The following is a 19,784-nucleotide window of genomic DNA, read 5'->3' on the forward strand; positions in this document are numbered from 1 at the left end:
GAAGGTCAAATCGAGAGAAAACGGTAAAAAAATCCAAAAAAATACGCTATAGGTTTTTGGAGTCGCTAATTACGAATCTGGCATCCGTTGAACTCTATCGCTGCAGATTGAAGGTCATTTGAAGGTCATTTGAAGGTCAAATCGAGAAACACGGTAAAAAAATTTAAAAAAAAAAGTTCTATGTTTTTGGGGTCGCTGATTATGAACCTGGTGTCCGCTGACCTTTATCGCGTCAGGTTCAAGGTCATTTGAAAGTCAAATCGATAAAAAACGCTGAAAAAAAACATGTTATAGGTTTTCGCGGTCGTTGATTACGAATCTGCCATCCATTGACCTCTGTCGCATCAGGATCAAGGTTTTCTCTCGATTTGACCTTCCCATGACCTTGAACCTGACGCGATAAAGGTCAGCGGACACCAGGTTCGTAATCAGCGACCCCGAAAACCATAGAAAACCCGAGCTAACCTCAGAATACATGTTTAAGAGTGTCAAGTCTCTCGAAAATACAGTTGGTGGGTAGTGGTGTTTCCTATATTTGTAGGGGGTGGGGTGGCTGGGGGGTGGAGGGTTGTCCGTTTAGCGTGCAATCGACTCGGGATACTTATAAGATACTACCATGACTTTTTCAGATTTTTTGGTCCAAAAATAAATTAGGCCAAAAACCGGCCTTACCGACCCTCCCCCTTCAACAATTGTTGTGTTGAACATTTAAACAATCTTGTTAAAAAGTCATAGTTTTTTCTTAAAAGTTGAACTATTTAGCGGAAAAATAACTTTTGTTTAGAATTTTTATTTTTGTAAAGGAAAGTGAATTGGAATCATCTTCGGATAAGAATTCTGATTTAGATAACATTTCATCTTTCTTGGATGATAATGCAATTATTTGGTAGATTATTAAACTATTTTGTTTAAAAATTCCTCCTTTTTGGTTAAAAAAATTCGTCCTTTCAATTAAAAATTCAAATTTTTCGTAGAAACTTATTTATTGTTAAAAAATTCATATATTGATCTGAAGAAGTCAATCGGAAGCTGTTCTGGAAGAAAATTCAACTATTTAAAACAAGTTTTTTAATAATACGATATCTGTTTAAAGAAAAATTTCATCTCTTTTTGTATAAAAATGCAACTATTTGTTAGAGAATTTAACAATTTTGTTAAAAAGTCATCCTTTTTAGTTGAAAATTCGTTTTTCTGGACTGAAAATTCAAGTTTCTTGTTGAAAAATACGTATTTTGTTCTTAAAAAGCAAACTGAAGACTTTTGAAAACTAATTTTCTAGACTTGAAAAACTATGAGACTTTTTATGTTGAACATTTAATTATTTAATTTAAAATTTAAAATTTAATCTAAAATTTAGAATTTGTTGATAAATAATTGAGATAATAAATAACCTGCAATTTGTTTACTCAAAATTCGTTACTCACAATGGCGCAATCTCATTTTATTTTGTCTTCGGTAACCTTCGAGAACCTTCTAGAAGCTTAGCACGGACACGAACCACTTCAGCTATAGAATGTTCTCGACGTCAGTAGCCGTGTCAGTAACGAAATCTGTAATTAGAACAAGCCTTTACTTATCTTACTCTTTCGATCTTCAGTGGGAATACAAAGTGGATAGCTAAGTGATATTTGCACATTACACTTTTATTTTGATTATGCATGGCGAAGAATGTATGTAGTAGTCGCGTTATTGTCATGTATAAAGTTTAAGGCGCACTTGGGAAACGTGCAGGCAAGAAAAATCGCACGGTCCGATAAAAGAATGATTCATGGTTTACTATACATATTGCAGTGATGTCGACCTTTTACTCAGCTACTTTGTAGCAGAGGAGTGGAGTTCAAAATGCATGCCATTTGAGTGTAGAAAATAGTTTATTATTTTACTTTTAATATAAAAAACAAGTTAAAAAAATTATATTTAAAGGTTTTTTTCTAAATTTTATTCAGAATTGTCAAAATCATGTAAATCAAGTTAAATCACAAAAATTTTATTCAGAATTAGCTATTGAATGCAAATGAATACTTAATTCAAAAATATTCACCCCATAAGTCTGTTTTATAGTGTCCTAGAAAACCCCCATAAGTGAAAAATTAGGTTCTGCGAATTTTTGGCACTAATTATGATTTTTCTGCAGTTTGTTCTTTATACAAATTGCTTTTTAATACGTCAAATAATACTTTCTACTGGTAATTGGACATTTACATAAATTGTTTAATTAATTTATTATTGATCTTAGAAACCTTCTCTCAGAGTAGATTTAGAAAGTCGCAGTTTTTCCGATTTTTATCAGTTTTTTTCAACTTTTAAGTACGATCAAAGCAATCATCAATTAAATTCAGCAGGAATAATTGTTTTAAAAATTTATTATTGTTTATAATAATATTCCCTTAAATTATTATTATTATATTATATTACATTTAATAATACTCTCTTTCAATAATGTTAAAAAGTTGCGGTTTTTTCAGAAATTTTCAACCTTTTGTCAAATTCTTACTTTGAATGGAAATAAATACGAAAACATCATTGTTTTACCAAATTGTTATTGCTTATAACTGTCTTTTCCTATAGTAAGATAGTTGCGGTTTTCGTTGTTTAAATTTTTCATTTTCTGTCAACTTTTGACTTAGTGAGAAGTCATAAATATTAAAATATAATAAAAATAAATTATTTAAAGAAATCATGATTGTTTATCACTAGCTCCTTCTTTAGCTGTGCTAGAAAATTGCGTTTTTTTCGAAATGTTTAGCTGTTTTTCAACTTATTACTAATTGAAATGGTAATTATGCAAGTTAAGATACCTAATTATTTGAACAATAAATTCTATTTTATAATAATATTCTCTCAGAATAATTCTATAAAGTTGCATTTTTTTCTCAAACTTTCCACTTTTTATTTAGAGTGGGTTAATAATTAATTATTGTTAACAAACATATCGCTTCAAACAACTATTCTTTTTTTAATGACAATCTCTTGAAATAATATTAGAAAGTTGCGATTCTAATGAAATATACAACTTTTCTTTCTGCTTTTCACGTAGAGTGAGACAGCAAATAATGAAATTAAAAAAAAAACAATATTTTAAACAAATATTCATTGTTCATAACTATCTTTTCCTACAGGAATAGAGTTGTGATTTTTTCGTTGTTGACATTTTGCACTTTTTGTTTCATTTTTGCATATATTGAGGTAATAACTAATGCACTATGACAGTCATATCTGTTTAAAAAATTATAATTGTTTATCACTATCCTTTCCTATAGCAATCCTAGATAATTGCGGTTTTTTCTAAATTTTTAAACTTTTTGTCGTATTTTACTTAGTGGAATGAAAATGAATGCCAGTCAAAAAACGTAATTGTTTAAACAATTAATTCTTATTCATAATAATATTCTCTTAAAGTAATAACTCCAAAGTTGCCGTTTATTCTAAAAAAATTTTCGCTTTTTATTTAGAGTGAGGTAATAATTAATTATTGTTAACAAACATAGCTCTATAAAAAATTTATTATTTTGAATAATATTCTCTCTAAATAATGTTAGAAAGTTGCAATTTTTCTGAAATTTTCAACTTTTTCTCTACTTTTCATTTAGAGTGCGATAATCATTAATAAAATACAAAAAACAATTGTTTAAACCAATTATGATTATTTGTCACCATCTTCTCCTATAGCAATGCTAAATAATGTGCGGTTTTGTCTAAAAAAATTACTTTTGGTCCAAGTTTACTTAGTAAAATAAAAATTAACACAAGTTAAAAAACATAATTGTTTAAACAATTAATTTTTACTTATAATAATATTCTCTTAGAATAATGCTAAAAATTTTCCGTTTTTTCTCGAAATTTTTCCATTTTTTATTTAGAGTGAAATAATAATTAATTATTGTTTCCAAACATAGCTTTGTGAACAATTTATTATTATTTTGAATAATATTCTCTCCAAATAATGTTAGAGAGTTCTGATTTTTCTGAAATTTTGAACTATTTACGCGCTTTTCTAAAACTTTTAGTTGTTCTTTGACTTTTTTGTTAAAAACAAATAATCAGTATTAATATTAATTTACACAAAAGCGATCTAATTAACTGATTCAAGGTTAGTTTACATTTCATATCATCCTTATAGAAAATTGGAAGAATATTTCAAATATCTGTTTTATTTCAGAAAAATATTCTCACAAAAAAGATAGAGATTTTTTTAAAAATTATTCTTTGAATTGTTTATTTGCCATTTGCTAATAACTATGAAGTTAAGAAAATGTTTGAAATTTCAGAAAAATCACAGCTATGTAGAAATTATCTCAGAGTAGATACTTATAATCAATATTAAATTGCTTGTAAAATTACATTTGTCAACTTGAAATAATTATTATCTAAGAGAATATTATTATAAATAATAATAATAACATTTTTAAAATTATTTCTGTCAAAAGTAATTGATTATTGCCTCGCTCAAACTTAAAAGTTAAAAGAGAATCTTCTGAGAAAAAATTGTTGAAAACAATAATAAATTGTTTTAAAAATGTATTTTAACTTCTAATCATCAGTAAAAAGTATGATTTTATTTATCATGAACAATTTGTATTTGAAAATTCACAAAAAATGATAATTAGTGCCGAAAATGAGCAAAACCATTTTTTTACTCAGGATCAATTTCTTTATTAAATTTCAACAATTTGGTTAAAAAATCATTTTTACTTTTTTTTTTAAATCAATTTCTAGACGTCTGAAAGAAGAAATGTGTGTGCCCTTCATTCCGTTAGCAGAACCGGTCGGTTCGGTCATCTGGTATACCAGCTTTAATCGTTTCATGCGAAACTGACTGCAATCATTTCAGCATGGCGTACGTGACTACATTTTCCGTGATTCTCTGTTGGTATAATAATTATTTATTGATCATTTAACATAATTGCAGACTCACTTCTGAGAAATACGTTTTGATCAACGTAACTATTTTCTTATATCAGAAATGAAGATTGTTTATTGATTTTATACCCCCCTTTCTTTTAGTTTATATCTTTCAGAATATGATACGGTGCATTTTTGCATCCTCGTAGGGGGAGGCTTGCATATATTTTTAACGGAAAATTTAACTGTTTTATTTTTTTTCAGAATTTATTTTCGGATCTTGATTTTCAACCATTTTTAAAATAATTAAATTGTGTGCTTTTCCAATTATGATATCAATTATATTAGGATGCGTAATTTGAAAGTCTTTGACTTTAAAAAATTCCATTACAAATTTTTTAACTTTTAAGCGTACATTTTAATTTAAAGAATTTTAAAATTTAGTTCTAAAGAATTAAAGAATTAAAGTTTAGAAGCATTTAAAATGGAATATTTTCGATAAAAACATTTTTTTTTTTTTGATCAACATTCTATAATAATCAGTTGTACAGGATGATTTGGAAAGAGTTCGCAGTTTTAGAATGTCCAGATTTAACTTTAAAAATTAAACTGTCTCAATTTCAAAGTGTTATTACTTAAACCAATGTAAACGCCCGATTAACACTTTATAAACTATGTGAAAACTTTAAAAAGCTTCAAAATGACATATTTATACTTAAGTGCTTTGATTAAATTTTAAATATTATTTCAGTCCAAACTATTCCAGTTTTATACCATTCAATTTGAAATTTTTCAATTAAGAAAAAGAATAATAACGTAATATTTCCAAATATCTCTCTGTTTATTTGAATTTAGTTATTATAAATTAAATATTCAAAACTAAAGAAAAACTTCAAACGTTACAATTTTAATTGTTTTATTTGAAAAGAAATTAATTTGTAAACCAAGTTGTTGAAATTTTATGTATAAATAACAATTAAAGCCCTATTATAATAGGTGTTCTTTTTTAGAAAAAATTTGCGTAAGTTGAAAAACATGTATTAGTTTTGACAAAATTCAAAATTAATTACAAAAGTTGAAATTATTTCAAATAATTTAAACGAAGTGTACCGACAAAATACGGCTGTTCTGACAAAAGTTCGGTGCAAATAGTCGAAGACCTAATTTGAAACTCAATATAGATTTTGGCAGATTTCAGTCAAAACTTTTGAAGCGTTTCAAGAATTTTGAAAGGCTTCAGAAGAATGAAAAACATCCCTAGAAAAAATTGAAAATGATTTTTTATTGCGAAAAATTAATTTCCAGGGAATATTTAAAGGCATTACAAATATTTGCAAAATTATTAAAAATGAATATGAAAGGTTAAAAGGAAATTTGTTATAATTGGCAGGATTTGGAAAAAGAATTGTAGGAAAAATTTTAGCTTAAATTCGAATCATTTTAAAAGATGTTTAGAAGTTCTAAAAGATTTTTTAAAAATAATTTTAAATTAAAAACCAAAATTTTTTATTTCAAAATATAATTTTGCAGCATTTTAGGGATTTCTAAACTATTTAAAATATATCATTTTAAGTAATTTTTAACTAGAAACATTAAAAATGGAACGGTTACCATTTTTTATATGATGAGCGCTACTAAACCGTTCCATTTTTAATGTTTCTAGTTAAAAATTACTTAAAATGATATCATTTTTAACACTTTTAAATTCATTGATAGATTCTTCAATTTAGAGTATTAAACATAATAATACGGAATTATATTTTTGCAACTGAATCTAATTCTTCGAACTCTATAATTTGTCAAAATTTTTAATTTTTAATATGGCAGTTTAACTGCATTTAATTTGAAATTACTCAGTTGAAAAGTATTAGTAGCGTTTGTTTTAGTCGTGTAAATTATTAAGCATTTGATTGAGAAACTCATAGCTTAAAAATCTTACATCTCAGTATTAATAGTTTAAAATTCAAAAGTTCCCCTTTTTGTAGAAATTAAAAAAAAAGTTCAAAATAGATCTTTTTTAGATTGAAATTCAACTATTAGGTTGAAAATTCATTGTTTTCAATTAAAAATTCAAGTACTTGAATAAAAATCGTGTTTTTGTTCATTATTCATCTTTATCTGTAGAAAATTAATCATCCTGCCAAAAAAATGAACTTGTTGGTTTAACGTTGTTCTCTTTATTAAAATTTTTTTTTGCTCTAACTAATTTTCTGATAATTCGTTTTTTTCTTTTTTATGAGAGTTAATTTTCATTACTAAAAATGTGGCAATTCAATTTTTAGTTTAAAATTGATATTTTAAATTTTAAAAGCTGGAATTGAAATGTATCCAGAAGAATAATAATTCTCAATGGAAAATTTAATTTTCCTAAAAAGTCTATTGTTGAAATGAGGTATTTTCGAAAAAAATGTAGTTATAAATTGAAGCAGGGAATTTTACTAAAAATTCTAATTCTTACAATTGGTTGAAATGGAGAATTTTCAAAAAAATAAAAATTCTGAATTTGAATAGGGTATTTTTCGAAAATAATTAAAATTTCGGATTTGAACAGGGATATTTCAATTTTTCACCAATTTATATATAGCAATAGAATTTACCCAGAGTAAGAATAATTTTGACTTGGAACCGGGGATTTTTAAATTTAGCAAATTTCGAAACAGTAATAGAAATGTTCGAAAAAGAACAAAATATGAATTGGAAAACGATATTTCTCCAAAGAATTCTAATTTTGAGTTGAAGCAGGACATTTTGAAATTTTAACCAATTCTGAGTTGAAACTGGTATTTATCCAAAAGAATTATAATTTGTTTTGGAACGGGGATTAAAAAAATTTAAATAAATTCCGAGCTGAAACAGGGTATTTTTTAAAAGAATGAATTCCAATTCTAAGTTGGAAACGAATATTTTCGAACAAAATTGAAATTAAGAATTGGAACAGTAAATTTTACAGAAAAAAATAAAACTCCGGATTTAAACACGGAATTTTTAATTTAAAAAAAATTATAATTCTTATTTTGAATAGAGACTTTTCGAATGGAATTAAAATTCTTAATTTGAACAGGGAATTTTTAATAAACCATTTCTGAGCTGGAATTGAATTTTATACACGCGAATAACAATTCTCAATGGAAATTTGAATTTTTAACAAAACAAAAAATATATTATTCTGTGTGAATACGAGGTATTTCTTAAAAAATTAAAATTATGAAACAAAACAAGAAATTTTACAACAAAACTATAATTTGCAGTTCAGTTTTTATTGCTTCGAATTGAACAATTTTTAGATTTAGTGTTAAATTTTTTAAATGTCATTGACCGTGAAAAATGTTTGCGAACGGAGAAAAACACGGGAAATAACCGAGAATTTTTTTCTTTGATTAAAAATGAAAAATCAATAAATAGCAACTCACAAACTTAAAAAAACGTTACACTGTTTGTTTAAAAAAAAAAATTTTTCTAGAATGTAAAACTGCCGTCAGTTAAAGAATTGTTCGTTATAGAAGAAAACATTGATTGAACTTTTGATGGTCAGTTTGATGGTCCTTTTATGATGGAGAAAATTTATTTGATACATGTGGGGAAGTAAATTATTATTTATAAGTTCTTATTATTTCGAAGTATTTCATTTATTAAATTCAAAAAAATTACCTCTATTTGTAGCATATTTCTTTCCTTAATTACAATAATTTTCTATTGTAATGGAACGAATTTCCTTTGCGTGACCAATGATGTTTAGAATTCTCCTAAACCATAAACTTCCCGATTTGTTTTAAATTGTATGAGGTGAGAGATTTTTTGCTCCCTTCGATTTCATCCACTTCGAAGCTCGTCTTCACTTTGTTGACAAATTGAATTACCAATCTCTCTCTAATCTGATTCTTGTTTCTTTATCCCAATATTGTCGGCTCCCAAGTAAATACAGATTTATAAGAGAAAATATTCACACTCTGTAAGAACGATTCGATTCAGGATGACAATTAGGAAATACGAATTTCCTTCATAAAAATACAAAATTCAGGGAAACCTTGAAATCAGTGAAAAGTCCAGGATAAGTCAGACATTTTCAAAAATATAAAATGAAATTATTTTTTTTAATGGGTAATGTGAGTGAATTTCTTTAATAAACATTTTTCCGGCTATAGTTAATTTTTAAAATAATTATCACCTTTAAGAGCTTTAAGAAATATCAAGCTATTTTAAAGGATTTGAAATACTCTAGGCATTTAAAAAATTATAAGGAATTTTTAATAGACTTGAATAAGTGAAAGAAGTTCTAAACGATTTTTAAGATTTTAGGATATTTTTCAAAAGTCCAAGAAATTTTCAAAAGCTTTGAAAAGTTTCAGAGAATTTCGAAAGATTTTAAAGCATTATAAATATTTTAGGTCATCTAAAAGGTTTTTAAAACATTTTTAATGGATATCAATAATTTGAAATTATTCTAAAGCATTTTAAAGATCGTAGGATATTTTAAAAGATTACAAAGGATTTTATATGATCTCAGCGGACTTTATTTATTTGAAGGGATTTTAAAAGCTCTCAAGGTTATTGAATAAATTTTTTAAAATGTCAGGAAATATCAGATTTAATGTATTCTTCTTTGGTTTTATAATATTTTCACAAATTTTAAAAGAAATTATTCACAAGAATTGAGGGATTTCAAAGAGTTTTCAAGATTTTTGGATATTTGAGTGTATATTCAAAGATTTCAAAGAATTAAAGATTTGTTAGGATATTTGAAAATATCAAAAAAATGTGTAATTCATTCCAAAAATTTAAAGCGATTCAAAACGATTTAAATGTAATTGAAATAGCTTTCTGTATTTTTAATAAATTTCAATAATTTGAGTAATTCATAATGAGTCTGAAGATTTTAGGGCATTTTCAATGATTTCAAGAAATTTACAAGAGCTTCGAAAAGTTTAAAGGGATTTCAAAAGATTTTAACGGATTTCAAGTAATTTTTAATTGATTTTAGTAACTTTAAGGGGTTTGAAGGAATACTAAATATTTTAGGATATTAAAAAAGATTTGAAAAATTGTATGATATTTTTGAAAGCTTTAGAAAGTTTCAAGGGATTTAAAAAAAATTTTAATGGATTCCAAGAACTTTTCAATTGATTGCAATTAATTGAAGGAATTTTAAAGAATTAAAAATATATTACGGGACTTGAAAATATTCCAAGGAGTTTTGAAAAGAGTTTACTAATTTGAGGTGATTCCAAAGAATTCGAAAAATTCTAGGGGATTTTTGAAAATTGCAAGGAATTTTGAAGAGCTTTAAAAAGTTTCAAGGGGTTTCAAGTTTTTAATGGATTTGAAATATGTCATGGTGTTTTAATAGATTACAAGGAATTTTTACAGAAGAAGTTTTAAAGAGATTTTAATAATTTCAAAGGATTTGAAATATTTCAGGGTATTTTTGAAAACTCATCTTTCAAAAGATTTTAATTTTAATCGCTTTGAAATATTTCATGATATTAAAGATTCCAGAATATTTTTAAAACTTACAAAGATTTTTCAAGAGCTTAGAAAACGTTAAAGGGATTTCAAAAGATTTCAAAGGATTTTAAATATGTCAGGGTGTTTTGAAATATTCTAAGGAATTTTAAATTTATTTCAATAACTTGATAGGTTTGCAAAATATTTCAGAGGATTTTACGTATTTGATGGTATTTTCGATACATTTCAATAACTTGAAGTAATTACAAAAGATTGGAATGAATTGAGAATATTTTTTAATATTCCCTAGATTTTTCGAGATCTTTCAAAAGATATGAAATATAACAGAGTATTTCAAAAAATTCAAGGAATTTTCAAGAGCTATAAAAAATTTCAAGAGATTTGCAAGGAATTCATGGTCAGACACCATATAATTTTATGAAATTTCATAACACTTTAATGGATTTCAAAGGATTTATTCACAAGAATTGAGAAAATTCGTAGGCTTTTTAAGATTTTCAAATATTTCAAGGTATTACCCAAGATTAAAAATTTTTTAAAAGGATATTCAGGATATTAAAAAATATTCCAAAAATTTTTCAAGAGATTTCCGGAATTGGAGAGGATTTCAAAATTTTCAAAAGCAAGAGCCTTAAATTTTCATGACATTTCAGAAGATTTGAAAGAAGTTTAGATATTTTAGGTCATTTTTTAAAAATTTCAATCGATTTTTTTGATTGATTAAAGAAATTTTAAGGGATTTCAAAGAATTAAAAGAATTTTAGAATAACAAAAAAAAATTCCAAGACATCTTTACTTGATTTTAATAGCCTGAAGTGACTTCAAGCTATTTTGAAGATTTGGGGTATTTAAAAAGATTCCAAAAAATGTTCAATAGACTCCCCGAATTTGAAAGTATTTCAAAAGATTATTAAGGATTGGAAATAGTTTAGGGTATTTTAAATATATTTCAATAATTTTATTTTATTCCAAACCAAGAGCTTTAACAAGTTTAAAGGAATTTCAGAAAATTTAAAGGATTTTTAAAAATTGTAGCGTATTTTTAAAAAATTCAAGGAATTTGCAATTTTTTCAGTAATTTAATGGAATTAAAAATGATTAGAAATGTTTTAAGGGGTTTAAAAAAAGATTTTAAAGCATTTTCAATATATTAGATAAAATTATTTTTATTATGATTGTATTATAATTATTAGGATTTTAGTTATTTGAGAGGATTTCATAGGATTTTATAAATAATAATTGAGGGAATTCGCAGGTTTTTAAAGATTTAACTGATTCGATTCTTTTGTTAAAATCTTTCATTTTTGATTGGAAATTCATCTTCTATGGTCGAAACATTTTTTTTCTTGAAATATGCAGATAAATTTGAAATTTTTATTTAAAATTGTTTTATTAAATCTTTAAAAGATTCTATTTGAAAATCTTACATGATAAGAATTTTCGGATTCAAATACAAATGTTAGGAGAAAATGAAAAATTATTCAGGGAAAAGGCAGGAAAATCAGGGAAATTTGAAAACAAAGTTTTTCAGCCACCCTCAATAATATCCCAACGTACACCAAGCGTCCAAAAAATATTTTGATTGCCAGTTTTTTACTGTATATTTATTTCAAAATGTAATTTACATTGCGGATGAATTTATTAAGTCTTTTTTAGTCAAGGGTAGACAATCATTATTTAAAAAAAAATTATTGAATTTTCTGTAATACCGTGATTCTAATTAAGCTGTCCAGTTTACCGTAACCTATTAATTATTAACGAGCATTCTGGACAACCTGTGCCGAATAAAAACTGAATCCCTTGAACTGGAAGCCGATACTTTGGATTCATTTAAAATAAACGCATCAGTGATTCGCTTTTAACATCCCATCTCTTTTGTTCCAGGTTCGACTGTCGGCAGTGAGTCAGAAATTTAATAACTCTCATCTATCCTGCGACGAATAACGAGTGGACTGACCCACTATTCTGATGACATCTTGAACACCATACGTAAGTTCAAGCATCAGTTCAAAAAAATTGAACTATTGTAGCCTTAAAGTTATTTAAAATTTTGAAGTTTTTTATGTGAAAAAAGGGGTTTTCCATAAAAAGGGGACTTTATTTATATTAGACTTTGGATACGAATTAGCCCACCTGGAGAGCTTTACTTGTGACTTTTTAAAACTCTTCACCTAGGGTGATTGCTCGAGAGATTAATCAGCGTCTTCTTAACTATTTTGGTAGAAAATTTAACTACTTGTTTGAAAGTTAACTTTTTTGTTGAAACTGCAAAATTCTTGGTTGAAAGTTCAACTATTCCGTATGAAGTTCTTATTTTTTTGTGTCAATCGTGAACAATTTATTAGATAATTTAACTATTTAGTTGAAATTTCAAATATTTTCATGAAAAGTAACATGTTTGGGTTGAAAATTACGTTTGGATTTCGAAGCTTGTTTTATCTGAAAAATAGGATTTTTTCTAAAAAATGTGTTTTATTTATTATTAGACCTTGGATACTAATCAGCCCGTGTGGAGAGCTTTACGTAGTAGATATGATAAAAGATTATGGATCTTACTATGTGATCATCAACAAGCTTGTGCATTTCTATGTGATCTGAGCCACAGTTTGACTTTTTAAAGCTCTTCACCTAGGGTGATTACTAGAGAGATTTCATGGAAAATTATCCTTTTTGGTTCAAAACTTCCACAATTTACTAGAAAATTCAATTATTTTGGCGAAATTTCAATTCTTTTGCTGAGATTTAACAGTTTTGTAATTCAGATTTTAGGGCTGACAATTACGATCGGATTTCGGAATTTTCTAATTTCAGGGATCACGGTGGTGCAATAGTTTAATTTTACTTCAAATATTAAATTTTTTTCCAAAAAAGGGGCTTAAAGACAGACCTTTATTCTTAAAAACTTTTTCTATCATATAAGTATCTTGTGAATTTTGAATGAAAGTGCCCTCTAAGAGTAGCGTCTTTTCCTTAGCATGTTATCTAATAATTATTTTGTTAAAAATTTTTTCCAATCTAGGGGATTTAAAGGGGATTTAATTTGTTCATAAATATTATTAATTTTTTTTAATTAACGTTGAAAACTCTTTATAGAAGCCTTAGTTGTTTAAATTATTTTTCTAAGTGAGATCTGAGACATTAAGGAAACTGAATATTCAAAACTATTGATATAAATATTCCAAAAACAAAAATAAAAAAAAACATCAGTCAGTAAAACAATATTATATAATCCTTTTTTATTTAAATATGAACTCACAATTTTCGTGGAGAATTATTTTTTTTCTTCAAACATGTTTTTATTCAATTGAAAAATCATTCATCTAAAAAAATTGTTTAAATTTTGTTAAGATCTTTTGCTATTGACAATTCAACTTTTTGGTTAAATATGCATAATTTTGGATTGCAAATTCAACTTGGAAATGTATCTTTTTTGGTATGAATTTAATCCCTTTTAGTTAAAGTTGCTATTTTATAGTTCAAAATGATCTGTTTTTGTTTCAAATGTACCTAGTTTGTTGAAACTTCGTCATTTTCGTTGACCTAAACTCTTCTTTATTTGAAAATAATATCTTTTTTAGTTTAATTATCAAAATTTACATATTTTCTAAACAATTTATCTTTTTTGTTAAAAATTTTTATTATTTAGTCAAAAAATTAATTATTTTTTGATGATTCAACAATTTTGATCATAAATGCATAATTTTAATTTGGAAATTCAATCATTTTGTGAAAAATTCATCTTTTTGACTTAAAACTTAAGCAATTTAGTAGAAGAATAAATTATTCGGTTAAAATTTCAAATATTTAAGTTAAAGTGAAACTATTTAGAGAAAAATTATATTTTTTGGTTAAAAATTTAACTACTTTGTTTAAAGTTGTGCTACTTTGTTAGAGAATCATTTTTTTCACTAAAGATTAATCACTTTAGTTTGAAATTAACTTTTTATGTTGAAATTCAACTATTTTTACGTAAAATATTAAGAATTTAAAATATTATAAATTCGTATCATAAAAAAAGTGAACATTTTTTCGATCGAAAAAAATTTTGGTTGATTCACCAAAATATTTTATGGACCAGACATTTTTTGGTTGTATTAACCAAATATGTATTCTGTGTATCATTCTGATACTGAGTAAAAAAAAGAGGAGGATGAGGAGGAGAATGATGAGGATGGGAAGGAGGTGGAGGGGGAGGAGGAGATGAAGGAGGATGAGAAGGAAAAGAAAGAGGAGAAGGAGGAGAAGGAGGAGGAGCAGGAGGAGTAGGTGGAGCAGGAGGAGTAGGAAAAGGAGGAGGAGCTGGAAGAGGAGGACGCAAAACTGAATGGGGTAAAAAAGGATACGGACTATTGTATCCCTATATTTTTTTTTTTATGCAAATGCATGAAAACCTCAACGTTTTCAAATATTTTATAAAAAATCTGGATAAATAAAAAAATAAAAGTTACATTAAGTCTCCTGTAAAGGAAAACTATCCGTTATTTCAACTTCAAAGTGGTAAGACTCTTTCATTTACAAGTTTTAAAAAAGGGCAGAGGTGCTTCTAAAGACAAAAGGCAAAGGGCACAAAGCTTAAAAACAAAACCCCGCGTCTGACGAGCTTTAATAAGTCCAGAATGTAATGAAACCCATTCATATAAAAGTTTTCCGCGGGTGGTGACGGGTTAATTGAACACGACTCCCGCGTCGAAATGCTTCCGCGGTCGTCTCCTTTCTACTTTACCCACCTCTTACCCTTGACTTGATCCTTGTCTTCTTCGCCTTTTCGCCTTTACCCTTTTCATCCAGTTGAGTATAATCTAGATGTTGGAGATCGCTTGCGGTTCTTCCTCATTCGATCGCGCCAAGTTTTACCTCTTGTATTAACAGAAAGAAATTCCTAATTCCTTATAGGGAGCGTCCATAGTTTACGTGACAGAGTCGATAGTGAGGCTAAGTCGATATTAAGGCTAAGTCGATACTGAGGCTGAGTCGATAGTGAGACTAACTCGATAGTGATGCTAAGTCGATATTTAGGCTAAGTCGATGGTGAGGCTAAGTCGATAGTGAGGCTAGGTCAAGAGTGAGGCTGAGTCGATAGTGAGGCTAAGTCGATAGTAAGACTAAGTCGATAGTGATGCTAAGTCAATATTGAGGCTAACTCGATAGTGATGCTAACTCGACAGTGAAGCTAAGTAGACATTGGGACTGAGTCGGTAGTGAGGCTAAGTCGATAGTGAGGCTAAGTCGACAGTGAAACTAAGTCGACATTGGGACTGAGTCGGTAGTGCGGCTAAGTCGATAGTGAGGCTAAGTCGATAGTAAGGCTAAGTCGATAGTGAGGCTAAGTCAATAGTGAGGCTAAGTCAATAGTGAGGCTAAGAAGATAGTGATGCTAAGTCGATATTGAGGCTAAGAAGATAGTGATGCTAAGTCGATATTGAGGCTAAGTGGATGGCGAGGCTAAGTCGATAGTGAGACTAGGTCAATAGTGAGGCTAAGTCAATGGCGAGGCTAAGTTGATAGTGAGACTAAGTCGATAGTGATGCTAAGTCAATATTGAGGCTAACTTGATAGTGATGCTAAGTCAAGAGTGAAGCTAAGTCGACATTGGGACTGAGTCGGCAGTGAGGCTAAGTCGTTAGTGAGGCTAAGTCGATAGTAAGGCCAAGTCGATGGTGATGCTAAGTCAATAGTGAGGCAAAGTCAATAGTGAGGCTAAGTCGATAGTGAGGTTAAGTCAATGGTGAGGCTAAGTCGATAGTGAGGCTAGGTCAATAGTGAGGTTAATTCGATAGCGAGGCTAAGTCAATAGTCAGGCTAAGACAATAGTGAGGCTCAGTCGATAGTGAGACTAAGTCGATAGTGATGCTAAGTCGATATTGAGGCTAAGTCGATATTGATGCTAAGTTGAAAGTGAAGCTAAGTTGGCACTTGCTTTTTAAAAGAAAAATAGAACTCGTGCGAACTTGATAAACAAAGCATCGCGCTTCAAAACCAAAAAAAAATTTTAAAGCCAACCTAATTCTCGATCCAATCATGCTAAATATGTTTTCAAACTTCTCTGATGAAAGATAAGGTTTTAATTCGTGATCAACGAAACGGCTTTAATTTTCAATCATGAATGCTGACTTTTTTACCGTAAAAGATACAATTTTAATCCAAAAGAACAAACAAAATAGTTCATTTTTGACTAAAAAGATGAATTTAACCAAATAGTGTAATCTTATCAAAATAATTTAAGTTTTAAGAAAATAGTCTATATTTTTACTAAATATCTGCATTTTTTAAGCTGCAAAGATAAATTTTCAATCAAAAAGATTAAGTTTCTACGAACAGGCGAACTTGCGAAAAAATGCATGAATTTTCAACCGAACAGTTAAATTTTAAACTATAAAATATAAGTTGTCAACTAAAAATAGAATGATTAAATTTTAACTTAACAGGAATAACTTTCTATATTACTAAAAACGTTAAATTTTTCGTTTCTAAAACGAATTTTTAACCAAAGAGTTAGATTTTCAGTGTAAAAAATGAATTTTGAATGCATAAAAACAAATTTAAAAAAAAGTAAAATTTGCAATCAAAGAGAATGTTCATGCAAAAAGGAATTACTTTTTAACCAAGTAGTTCAACTTTCCAAGAAGTGGTTAAATTAAAACAATAATGCATTATGTACGAAAAATATAATACTTGAGATTTTAGCCGAAATACATTTTCATTTTAAATCAAGAACAGTTGAAATCATCAAAAAAGAATAATTTTCAAAGAAATCATTGAATTTTCAGAAAAATAGTTAAGTTTTTAATCTAAGAAATCGTCAATGTTGAAAGAAAATTTACTTTTAAACCAAAAAGACAAATTTTCAGCATAAATCTTTAAGTTTGTAATTAAGAAATAAATTATAAAAGTTTTCAGTTGAAAAAAAAACAATCATCAAACCGTAAAGACGATTTCTATCTAAATAGTTAACTTTTCAACCAAAGTTATAAGATTTTTAATAAGTGCAATTAAAAATTCTTGCATTTTGAAAATATAGAATTACTAATAATTACATTTTTAAGATATAGGAATATTTAAAGATATGTAATTGGGAACATTTTTTTGAATAGCTTAATTTGGAAAATTTACGAAGGAAAATTCTTTAATTTTTAATATTAAAATTTAAAACTCTTTAATTTACAGATGTATAAATAAACATTTTTCAATTTCGATGATTTTTATGAGTTTATAAACAAGAAAAAAAATTTCGATTCTAAATTTTCCTCGTTGAAGGAATTCCGAATGTAAAGTATAAAAATTACAGAATTTTTCATTGTTGAACTTAAAATTCGCAGAATCTTCAATTGTAAATATTCAAAATCCAAAATTCGTTTTAAGTATACACAATTAAAAGTGAAAATTCAAAACTTCTATTTTAAATATTCCAAATTAGACAAATATAGAATTTAAAGCATCAAAATTACATTTTTCTTTTTAATCGTAAAACTTAAAATTATCATAATTTATCATAACAAATTTACAAATTAAAAACTCCTTAATTTTAATGGGTTACAATTCATAATTCTACAATTTTAAACAGTTACAAGTGATGAATATTGTACGAATAAGAAATTTTAAATTTGGATGTTTCTTATAATTATATAAATGAAAATTCAACTTTTAAAACCTGCATCTTCTAAACTAAAAAATTTTGATTCTGAAGCATTAAGATTACACAATTTTTTTTTAATCCTGAAAACTTGCATAATTTTGAATGGTAAATTTTCAAAATTAAAAGCTTTTCAATTTCAAATATTTACAATTAGGAGTTCTAACATTTTGAAGAATTACAAGTGACAAATTTTGCATTCTGATAAACGTGGAATTACAAATTATTACATTTTCCAGATTTATGTTTGAAAGGTATAAAATTTGGAACCTTTTTTTAAATAGTTCAATTTTAAAGATTTAAATTGAAATGATGGTTTTCGATCTACTGAATTATAGCAGTATAGCTACATTTACAAAATGTTTAAATTAAAAATTGACTAAAGAGTTTAAATTGCATTAATCTGATCCACTGACATATTTGCGATTCTATATAATAATCATAAGTAGAGAATCTCTATCAAAGAGAGAGTGCTCACGAGACTCTTTAATTTTTTAAGGCAAATGACAACACAATGGCTTTTAGAATGAGATAGGACTGAAGAGCTAAAAAAATAACTGCGATGCACAATCACTTTCTATCTCGGTATTTTAAGAGGAATCATTTTTATATCAAAAAACAATTTTGCTAGTGCAGATTTTAATTTTAAAATGCACACTTTAGACAAGAAAAAAATCAGAATCTTTTTCGAAATCCTGGAAAAATATTCCCCTTACAATTCCAGGTTTTTTTCAGGGATTTGTATATTTTTTCAGATTTGTTTTCAGAGCTTGTGAATTTTTAAATGTATAAAAATAGCAGTATGAATATGTAAAATTAATGAAATGTTTTTTCTTTTCCGAAATTAATTTTATTTAAGTATAAATAATTTTTGTAGGGTACATCTTCTTATTGATTTAATTATTATTTTTAATTTGAAAAAAGTTGACAAATTATGTTATTAGATATTTTAAAAATTATTATTGCCATCGAGTAATTAAATAAATGAACATTACTAAAACATAATTAATTATTTTTTTAAGTTTTTCCCTAAGTCCATAAATTTAATAAGAATAAAAAAAAACATTTTATGTGAGAACTATATTAAATACAATTCAAAAATGTTTTAAAAACTCAATTTTTAAGCAAACAGTTACATTTTTAACACAAAAAGAAATTTCGTTAACCAAAAAATTCAACTTTTAATAAATAAGATAAATTTTCTAAAAAAAAATTTAATTCATAGTAAAAAATTAACTTTCAACAAAAAAAAAGGAATTTTCAACAAACTAGTGAAAATTTCAACCAAAATGATGAATTATTAATAAAAATTATGAATCTTCTTCTTACCCGAGAAGATAAATTATTTACCAGAAAAGATGAATATTTAACAAAATACATGAATTTTTAATTAAAACGGTACATTTCCAACCAAAAATTATTTTAAAAGAATGTTCGACCAAAGAAAAGAATTTTTAACAAAATACTTACATATTCAACCGACCGGATAAATTTTAAGCCAAGAAGATTAATTTTCTATCAGAAAATTAATTTTTTCAACAAAATGCATGAATTCTTAATTAGAAAGGATCAATTTTCAAGTAAAAATTAAATACTTAAATATTTAATAACAAAATTGATTTTTAATTAATTTTTTAAACTTTCAATTAAAATAATGATTCTAGAATGATAAAAATGAATTTTCAAGTAAAGAGTTTAACTTTCAAATCACTATTTTGTTTCTCAGTTTTCATTTAAAGAATTGAATCTTTTATCAAATATTTAAATTTTCAGTCAGAAATATGAATTTTCATCCAGAAAGATTAAGTCAATACAAAAAAATACGAATGTTTAACAAAATACATGAATT

The 19,784-nt window shown here is 26.6% G+C and overlaps 1 protein-coding gene across 1 annotated transcript in view; it reads left to right on the top strand.

Annotated features, from left to right (window-relative positions):
• The window catches only part of LOC117175116 (putative polypeptide N-acetylgalactosaminyltransferase 9), a 524,817-nt gene that overhangs the window by 212,813 nt on the left and 292,220 nt on the right, over positions 1-19,784 (top strand). Inside the window, exon 3 of the mRNA XM_033364686.1 lies at positions 12,190-12,294. The gene's annotated coding sequence lies outside the window, so the exon portion shown is untranslated. The remainder of the gene's footprint in view (positions 1-12,189; positions 12,295-19,784) is intronic.

The sequence above is a fragment of the Belonocnema kinseyi genome, chromosome 6 (assembly GCF_010883055.1).
Source record: "Belonocnema kinseyi isolate 2016_QV_RU_SX_M_011 chromosome 6, B_treatae_v1, whole genome shotgun sequence".
Classification (NCBI taxonomy): domain Eukaryota; kingdom Metazoa; phylum Arthropoda; class Insecta; order Hymenoptera; family Cynipidae; genus Belonocnema; species Belonocnema kinseyi.